Genomic DNA, 10226 nt, shown 5'->3' with positions numbered 1-10226 from the left:
GGCACGTGTCTGGTAGTGCCATGAGCAGTAGTGGGACAGGAAAGGCTATGACTGTCCCTGAAGTTCCAACAAGGTTCCGACAAGCCTTGTCAGAAAGTGCAATAGCTATGAATGGGGTCAAGTAGGCCAGTTATTATAGAAAATGAGAGTCTACAGCACAGGTCAAAGAGATGCATGTCTGAGGTGCCAGTAAGCAAAATACAGAGAGGAGACGATGACACTGTTGAGGCTTCTTTTTAGATATCTAGCCTCGTCATAAGAATCCAGAGGGAAGAATCTTCTAATTATCTAAGTGGCGCTAGCACTGGAGATTCAGACTGGTCAGCAGGCAGAACCCAGATTGTTAAACCTATGATAGTATTTCCGGATTGCAGGTAAGGTGTCCAGAGTAGAATGTAAGCTTCTTGGGGGCATGGGTTGTTTCATTTGTGCTATCACTTACCATAGCTCCCAGTAAACAGTAGATTCTTGATAAATGTGCTTAAAAAGTAGGTCCACATATAGTCTCCAGTGTAAATATCAATTTAACAAGGCCTTAGCTGCTACAGTGAGGATAATGGATATTTATCTTCAGCTCTGGTTTTCCATCTGGGGGTGGATGAGAGTTGGCAGGTGTGTGCCATCTTCCTAACCCACTCAAGCTCCAGAAGCCCTTGTTACTACCAGTTGAAACATAGGCTCTGCTGCCAAGGATCCTTCAAAGTTCTAATGGAAAGCAAAAGTAGAGGCTTCCAGTTTAAAAAAAAAAAAAGAAATATAGATGGACTTGTCACTTAATATCACAAAATTGGTGGTCAGGTGGTCTGGGGAGAGAAGTGGGTAGTTAAAAAATTGAGGGATCAAACTGAGAAGCAATACTGAAGGTTTGGAACTTTATCTTTTTTTAAATTAATTTATTTAGTCAATTTAGAACATTATTCCTTGGTTGCAAGAATCACATTATTTCCCTCGCTCCCCTCCCCCCACCCTTCCCGCAGTCTGTGAATAATTTCATTGGGTATTACATGTGTCCTTGATCAGAACCTATTTCCATGTTGTTGATGTTTGCACTAGGATGTTCATTTAGAGTCTACATCCCCAGCCATATCCTCTCCACCCATGTAATCAAGCAGTTGTTTTTCATTGGTGTTTTTGCTCCCACAGTTTTTCCTCTGAATGTGGATAGTGTTTTTTCTCCTATATCACTCTGGGTTGTTCAGGATCAATGCATTGCCACTAATGGAGAAGTCCATTACATTTGATTGTGCCACAGTGTATCAGTATCTGTGTACAATGTTCTCCTGGTTCTGCTCCTTTTGCTCTGCATCAATTCCTGGAGGTGGTTCCAGTCCCCATGGAATTCCTCCACTTTATTATTCCTTTGAGCACAATAGTATTCCATCACCAACAGGTACCACAATTTGTCCAGTCATTCCCCAATTAAAAGGCATCCCTTCATTTTCCAATTTTTTTTTTTGCCACCACAAAGAGCGCAGCTATGAATATTTTTGTACATGTCTTTTTCCTTATTATCTCTATGGGGTACAAACCCAGCAGTGTTGTGGTTGAATCAAAGGGCAGAAAGTCTTTTATCATCCTTTGGGCATAGTTTCAAATTGCCCTCCAGAATGGTTGGATCAATTCACAGTTCCACCAGCAATTCATTAATGTCCCTACTTTGCTACACTCCCTCCAGCATTCATTACTTTCCTTTGCTTTCATGTTAGCCAATCTGCTAGGTGTGAGGTGATACCTCAGAGTTGTTTTGATTCGCATCTCTCTGATTATAAGAGCTTTAGAACACTTTTTCATGTGCTTATTAATAGTTTTGATTTCTTTAACTTAAAATTGCCTATTCATGTCCGTTGCCCATTTTTCAATTTGGAGAATGGCTTGATTTTTTGTACAATTGGTAGCTCTTTATAAATTTGAGTAATTAGACCTTTGTCAGAGGTTTTTGTTATGAAGATTGTTTACCAATTTGTTGCTTCCCTTCTAATTTTGGTTACATTGTTTTTCTTTGTACAAAAACTTTTTAATTCAATGTAATCAAAATTATTTATTTTACATTTTGTGACTTTTTCTAGCTCTTGCTTGATTTTAAAGACTTTCCTTTCCCAAAGATCTGACATGTATACTATTCTGTGTTCACCTAATTTGCTTATAGTTTCCTTCTTTATATTCTCACCCATTCTGAGTTTATCTTGGTGTAGAGTTTGAGATGTTGATCCAAGGTTTGGAAATTTTAGTGATAATTAAAGACTTCTATCTGATTTCTAATATTTTTTAAAAGTAAATTGCTGCTCATATTATTGCATAAGACTATTCAGTGTAATAAATAACTAAGGTAAAGGAGATACACATATATGCACACCAGTAAATTAGATTAGATTTAGCATTTGTTGAGTACTTTCAATGTATCATGAACAATACTAAGCCCTGGAATGTCAAATACAAACAAGCAGAAAGACCACTCCTGCCTTTAAGGAGCTTACATTCTAATAGTGGGAGGAACCAAGCCCCAATTCACCTTGAGATGGAAAAAGCAGAGGTCAAGTAAAGGTAAAAATCACAAGAAGTTAAAGAGAAGTCAGACTGTTGACCTCTGTATAACATGGATAATATATACATACATGCATATATATGTATATATATATATATATATAGATATTCATAGAAGTGTATATATATATATATTATGCATACATTTATATATGTGTAAATATATGTGAATGTGTATATATATATATATATATATATATATAATCATGGTTGGAGTTGTGATGCATTGTGCCCATTTGGATATCAATCTATCTATATCTGTGTGTGTGTGTGTGTGTGTGTGTGTGTGTGTGTGTATGTGTGTATCCAGGTGGGTTTGTCTAGATATGGATCATAGAAAGACAAGAATAGATATTTCTAAACTTTCTTCATTTAACCCTTCTCTTCTTGTGAGGAGGGGAAATGTATGTTTGGGCCAGAGTTTGGCCACTCTGTTCTCCTCAAAATCAATGAATACAATTTAAGAATGATATCTATTTACTCCTTTAAATGTAGTTAGTCTAGTGAAAGTAAGCTTTAGATTTAAGTTGCACTCCTAATTGCTATCTGCTAATGGAGAGGGAAGATTGGAATCTAAACATCCAACATTTAACCTCTTTTATACCAGATACCAGTTCCACAATAAGCACACATAGCAAATAACAGATATGTGCCTTTATCCCAGTCAGTGTCACAACAGAAATCAGAGAAAGTGTGCATAGGAAAAAAGACATCAAATGCATATAAACACTAGCCATAAAACTTTCTACTGAAACCCAAACCAGATTAAAAAATAAGTGGGAAAAATATAGTAAAATAAATAAAAATAAAACAAAAATAGATAATGTTGATGTGTTACTGTCTAAAACAATGTGGCCTTAAGGGATTCATTTCTGTTTGAATTTGATATCACATCAAACAAAGATACTTAGTTTTTAATCAACTCTTCCTCTGAGAGCTAGATTACTCAGCTCAACCAAGAAAAAAATCTTACATCTCACTCAAAGGAAATTTCCTTAAGTTTCTACTGTAAAAAACTGGAAATAGAGACATGGTTGAAGTGGCAGATCCTCTACTTTAAACTTCTTAGTGGAATATTTCTCTCTTCTTTGGTTGAAGGAAGGTGGGAATCATATATATATATATATATATATATATATATATATATATATATATATATATATATATATATATATATATATTTTACATTGGAAGCCAGAGGATCAATATCTCTTTTCTCTCAACCTCACCAGCTATACTTCTTATGTAGGAAAGGAGCATTAAACAATTAGCCTACATCAATTAAAGAAGTCTTAAGCAAATAATCCTTTGAACCACACATATATCATATATCATATATATATATATATATATATCAACACACATGTATATATATACATATATACACAAATATATGTATATATGTGCACATATGTGTGTGTTTTCATATGAGTTAGTCTCAGATAATTTTTATATCGCAAGGAAATCCACATCACAGACAACATCATAAAATAAGCAATTGATTAGTATTGATTATAGGGGATCCTCACAAATTTATTAGTGTGTTTCCATGGAATATTTTCTTTTAAAATGAAAATGGTTTGATCTACTTGATGGGGTGGAGCTAAGATGGTGGAGGAGGTATACAGACCCACCTGATTTCTACTAAATTATCCTCCAGAAAGCAATGATATGATTCAAAATGAATTCCAGAGAAGCATAAACCACAAAAAAACATGAAATAATTTTTCAGGCCAAAAAACTTAGAAGACTGGAGCAAGAGATATAGAACACCTGGGTGGAGGTTTAACAGAATGCATCAGTGCAGGTCCTACCAATCACCAACTTTGGGGCTTGGATGAAGAAATAGCTAAGGCTTCTAGAACTCTCAGTGACAGATAGCAAAGGGGGAGGGAGTTGAACAACCACTCAGAAGAAGATTTAAAAAGTCCTTTGCTGTCTCTGGCAGCAATTGCTCATACACCAAATCAGGTCATAGTCCTGGGATGCAGTAGCAGGGTGAGAAGGAATACTAGCAGACACCAGCTACTTGTAGCCACAGGTGAACATGGGACTCTGGTCACAGTTTCAAGGGGGTAAAAGAGTGTTTGAGTTTATTTAGAGAACAGCTCAGATGGATAGAGTATTAAACATACCTCTCCTTATATCATACTTCTTTGGAAGAACTGAAAGTAGATAGATCCCCAGTGCCACGTCTTGAGGCCATTGCATAAAGGACCTGAAGCATAGAAGAGTGCCTCCATCACCACAGTTAAAGAGCTCAACTTGAATAGTGTTTTTTTAATGAAAAGAAATTAAAAAGGCAGGAAAATGAGCAAACAACAACAAAAAAAGAAACTCAACATAGAGAACTATTTTGGTGACAGGGTAGACTCAAACTCAGAAGAAGATAACAAGGTGAATATCACTATATCTAAAACCTCTGAGAAAAATATGATTTTCTCAAAAGAATTAATGGAGGAACTCATAAAGGATTTAAAAAATCAAATAGGAGAGGAGAAAGGAAAATTGTTAAAATAAATGAGAGTGATACAGGAAAAGAATGACAAAAAGAGTCAACAACTTCATAAAGGAGGCACAAAAAACTGAAGAAATTAATATCTTAAAAATAGAATAGGTCAATTAGTAGAAGAGGCACCAAAAATCTAAAAAAGAGAAGGATTTCTTAAAAAGCAGAATTGGCCAAATGGAAAAAGATATGCAAAAATACACTGAAGAGAAAATACTTATTGAAAGACAGAATTGGCACTTTTAAAAAAGAGATTAAAAAATTGACTGAGGAAAATAACTCTTTTCAAAGTAGAATTGGCAAAATGGAAAAGGAGATAAAATCTTATCTTAATAAAATCTTATATAAAATTAATAAAATCATGCCTTAAAAATTAAAATTGCACAAATGGAAGCTAATAGCTCCATAACATATAAAGAAGTAATGAAACAAAGTAAAAAGAATGAAAAAAATAGAAGAAAATGTGAAATATCTCATTTAAAAAACAATCAACCTGGAAAATAAATCCAGGAGAAGTAATTTATGAATTATTGGATTATCTGAAAACTGTGATCAAAAAAAGAGCTTACATGTCATCTTTAAAGAATTCATCATGAATGAACTGGAGGATTTCAATGAAAAATGAAAAGACCTCCAGGAATTGATGCAGTGTGAAAGGAGTAGAAGCAGAACATTGTACACAGAGACTAACATACTGTGGCACAATCAAATGTAACAGACTTTTCTACTAGTAGCAATGTAATGATCCAGGACAGTCCAGAGGAATTTAGAAGAAAGAACACTATCCACATCAAGAGAAAGAACTGTGGGAGTAGAAACACAGAAGAAAAAAAAATATGATCAATTAAATGGTCCAATGGGGATATGATTGGAGTTTTGGTGTTAAAAGATTACTCTGTTGCAAATGTAAAAAATATGGAAAATGGGTTTTTAACAATGATATGTGAATAACCCATTGGAATTTCTTGTCAGCTCAGGGAGGGTAGAGGGAAGAGGGGTGAAAAAAATCATGAATGTGACCATGAAAAAATCATTAATTAATTAATTAATTAATCAAAAAAAAAAAGAATTCATCATGGAAAATCACCTTGATATTCTAGACCCAGAGGACAAAAAGAAATCAAAAGAATCCACCAATCATCTCTTGAATAAATATCAAAAGGATAACTCTCAGGTATATTATTGCTAAATTCTAAAACTCCTAGATAAAAGAGAAAAAATTTTCAAATACCCAAAAAGAAACAGTTCAAATATTGTGGAGGTACAGTTAGGATCACAAAAGATTTTGCAGCTTCTACATTAAAGATTTGGAGGGATTGCAATATGATGTTGTAGGGAGCAAAGAAGCTAAGATTTTAACTAAGAATAACTTACCCGGCAAAACTGAGCATAATCCTTCAGGCAAAAAAAATGGTTATTCAACAAGATAGGAAAATATGACTTTCAAATACAAGATTCAAGAGAATCATAAAAAGGTAAATAGAAAAGAGAATCAAGACACTAAATAAAGTTAAATTGTGTACATCCCTATGTGGGGAGATAATTCATGTGATGCCTTTTGTCATTAACAGGACAGTTATAAAGAGTATATATATATATATATATATATATATATATATATATATATATATATATATATAGTCAGAGGGTGAGGGTGTGAGTTATTATATTAATATTATAGGATGATACAAAAAATTAAGATGTGAAAAAGAGGAATGCATTAGGAAGAGGAGAAAAGTAAAAATAGAATGGGGTAAATTATTGCACATTAAAGAGGCATGAAGAAGTGTTTACAGTATAAGGACAGATGGAGGAGTTGGAGAGGAGAACGTGTGAACTTTACCCTCATCAAAATTGGCTCAATAAGTGAAGAACATACACAATTAATTGGTGATAAAAATATCTTACCCTAAAGGAAAATGAGAGGATATAAGAGGGTGAAACTTATAGTAAAGAGGCTGGGGGTGGGGCAGAGTCAAGATGATGGCTTAATAGCAGCAAAAGTCAATTCTGCTATGAAAACCCTTCCATACCAATCAAAAACAAAGTGCTTCAAGGAGAACAGAAAACCAAATTCAACAAGACAGAGCACCAGTACCCTCCTGCTTGATTCAACTTAAAAGGAACACAGAGAAGTTTGAATTCTCCAGTTTAAGGAAAATAAATGAAGGTGCCAGGGTCCCTTCCCCACTACTGCACTGAAACTCAGGCAGTAGATGGGATCTCAGGGTGAGTGCTACAATGGGGACAGAGTACCTTGCTCCTACAACTACAGGAAGCTCAGGACTTGGAGCACAGCTGGGAAGGAGGCAGCTGGAGCAGAGAAGCAGAGAAGAGGACAGGCTGATCAAAGTCTTCAGCAACCACACCTCTATTTTGGGATTCTGCCTCTGAAAGTTTTAACCTCAATGCACATTCAGCTCTGCAGATCAGCTCAACTGGCTTAATTCAGTTAATCAATAGTGCCGAGAAGAAGCCTCCAGAGGGTAGAAAAGTTCAGTCTCACATAGCTAGTAAACAACCAGAAAAGCAAGTGTACAAAATAGACAGAAAGCCAGACTCAATAAGACAAAGCCACAGGTCTCTTCTACTGGATACAACCTGAAAGGTTCACAGATAAAGTTGAATTCTTGGTTATAAGGGGAAAGATTCAACACACCTCCCCACCTAGTGCACTGAGACCCATGGTAGAACTCCAGCTGACTGGGATCCCCAGGGTAAAGTATGCAATCGTGATTGAGTACCTTGGAACCACCATGGGAAGTTCAGGGATCTGACTGGGCAGCTGGCAAGGAGGAGGCTGGCAGAAAGGAGTAGAGAGGAGGACCACAAGGTAACTACCTTTTGCCTCCACACCTTCACTTTCACCTTCAGTCTTTGCTGGTAGCTAGGGAAGATTTGGCCTCAGGGCACATTAATATAATAGGTGAATTCCATTAGCCACTCAAGTTAATCAGCTGAGCAGAGAAGCCCCTTCAAGGCAGAAAAACCCAAACACACAGATCTAGCAAATAAACAGAGGAGCAAGAGTATAGCCAATAAGGAGGGGAATAGAATGAAAAAAAAAATATGAGCAAACAACAGAAAAAAAAGAAATTACAACAGAGAGCTTCTATTCAGGTAATGAACAAAGAAGAAATGGAACAGAGGAGGACCAAGGAACCCCAAGCAAAAATTAAGAAAATCCAGGAATTGGACTGAGGCTTTGGAAGAACTCAAAACAAAATTGCTATATGGGATTGTTTAATATCTTAAGGGGGATGGGTGTTTGGGGGAGACAGGGAGTTAAGGAATCCAAGACTCAATAGTCTTTGAAAATTTTTGGAAGCTGTTTTTACCTCTAATTGGGGAAAAATAAACTGAATACCTTAAATAAAATGTTTTGTTTATTCATGATTTTGTATATTATTAGCTCAATGAGTACATGAGGATGCTAAGTTACGTACATATAGATATGTATACACATATATACACACAGTGTATATATATATGTAAACACAGACATACATGCATATATACATGTACCATTTAATCTATATATCTATGTACATATGTAATATTAATGAGCATTCTGTCTCTGCCTTTATCGAAGTTATAAATATGTCAAATAGATCTAAGAATAATTGAAAAACCAATTAAAGACAAAATGGCCCTCAAATACTAGAGTACATTCTACCACATAAGATTCACAGGAAATTTAGGAGGAAGTTTATAGTAAAATAGTAATGGTGACACACATTTAGAGAATATCTTTTGCAAAAGGGTTAATCACAATTTTAAGTAGTACAAGTCCTTTCTTCTTTACTGATATCTTCATGAAATTTTCCTTAAGTCACAAGATCATAGACATAGAATTACAAAAATGAGGTTTGTTTAGCCACAGCATAGAAAATAGATTCAACAACTATATAGCATTCATTTTACCCTCTTGTTACCATACAGAATATCATCTGGATATGATTTTGTGATTCATATGCTTTTGGAACTCAACCAAATCTAAAGAGTCCCAAGTCTATGTGGGAGACCTTTTTTAAGCTTTTGTGTAACTAAGTAGTCATGTAGAGAGGACCTAAGATCAAAAAGAAGCTTTATCAACAGCAACTGAAATTGTCTTAACTCAATCAGGTTCTTTGTTTTTCAGAAAAAGGCACTTAAACTATATGACTTAGAGGAGTTGAAATCTAGTAGATTTTTATTCTATCAGACCTACTGTCATATATCACATGTCTCAGAAATAGAATTTCAACCCATATTTCTGATTTCATGTCTAGTAATTTATTTATTGTTGGTTATGACCTTTATTCTTTTTAGCATGGGGAGTGACCTTTAGCCTTTGTAAAAATATATTTCACTTTACAGAATATGCAGTCTTAATAATATTTACATTTAGGATTAACAATCCAAATTATGTAATACCATCATCAGTGATTGAAAAAATAAAACATTAAAAAAAGAATTCTTCTGAAGCACTAAGCAAAGCCAAGATAGAAAGATTTATATAAAAAAAATACTCAATGAGACAGAAATGATGAGATCTGAATCAGTAAAGGGTATACAGACATTGAAGAAAGTATAAATGCCCTTAAATATAAAAATATTAGAGGTCATTAGTCTCTTATACATTGGTGTTAAGGCAGTGGTTCTCAAACTTTCTAATGCTGTGACCCTGCAATAAAATTCCTCATGTTGTGGTGACCCCAAACCAAAAAATTATTTTGGTGGCTACTTCAAAACTGTAATTTTGCTACAGTTATGATTCGGAATGTAAATATCTGATATGCATTATGTATTCCCATTGCTACAAATCAAACATAATTTTTTAAAATAATATTTTATTTGATCATTTCCAAGCATTATTCATTAGAGACAAAGATCATTTTCTTTTCCTCCCCCCACCCCCATAGACGACGCATGATTCCACTGGGTATCACATGTGTTCTTGATTCAAACCCATTGCCATGTTGTTAATATTTGCATTAGAGTGTTCGTTTAGAGTCTTTCCTCTGTCATGTCCCCTCAGCCATTGTAGTCAGGCAGTTGCTTTTCCTCGGTGTTTCTACTCCCTCAGTTTGTCCTCTGCTTATGGATAGTGTTTTTCTCCTAGATCCCTGCAGATTGTTCAGGGACATTACACCGCCACTAATGGAGAAGTCCATTACGTTCGATTATACCACAG

Source organism: Monodelphis domestica, chromosome 1 (assembly GCF_027887165.1).
Source record: "Monodelphis domestica isolate mMonDom1 chromosome 1, mMonDom1.pri, whole genome shotgun sequence".
NCBI classification, from domain to species: Eukaryota; Metazoa; Chordata; class Mammalia; order Didelphimorphia; family Didelphidae; genus Monodelphis; species Monodelphis domestica.
This window is presented reverse-complemented; position numbering follows the sequence as displayed.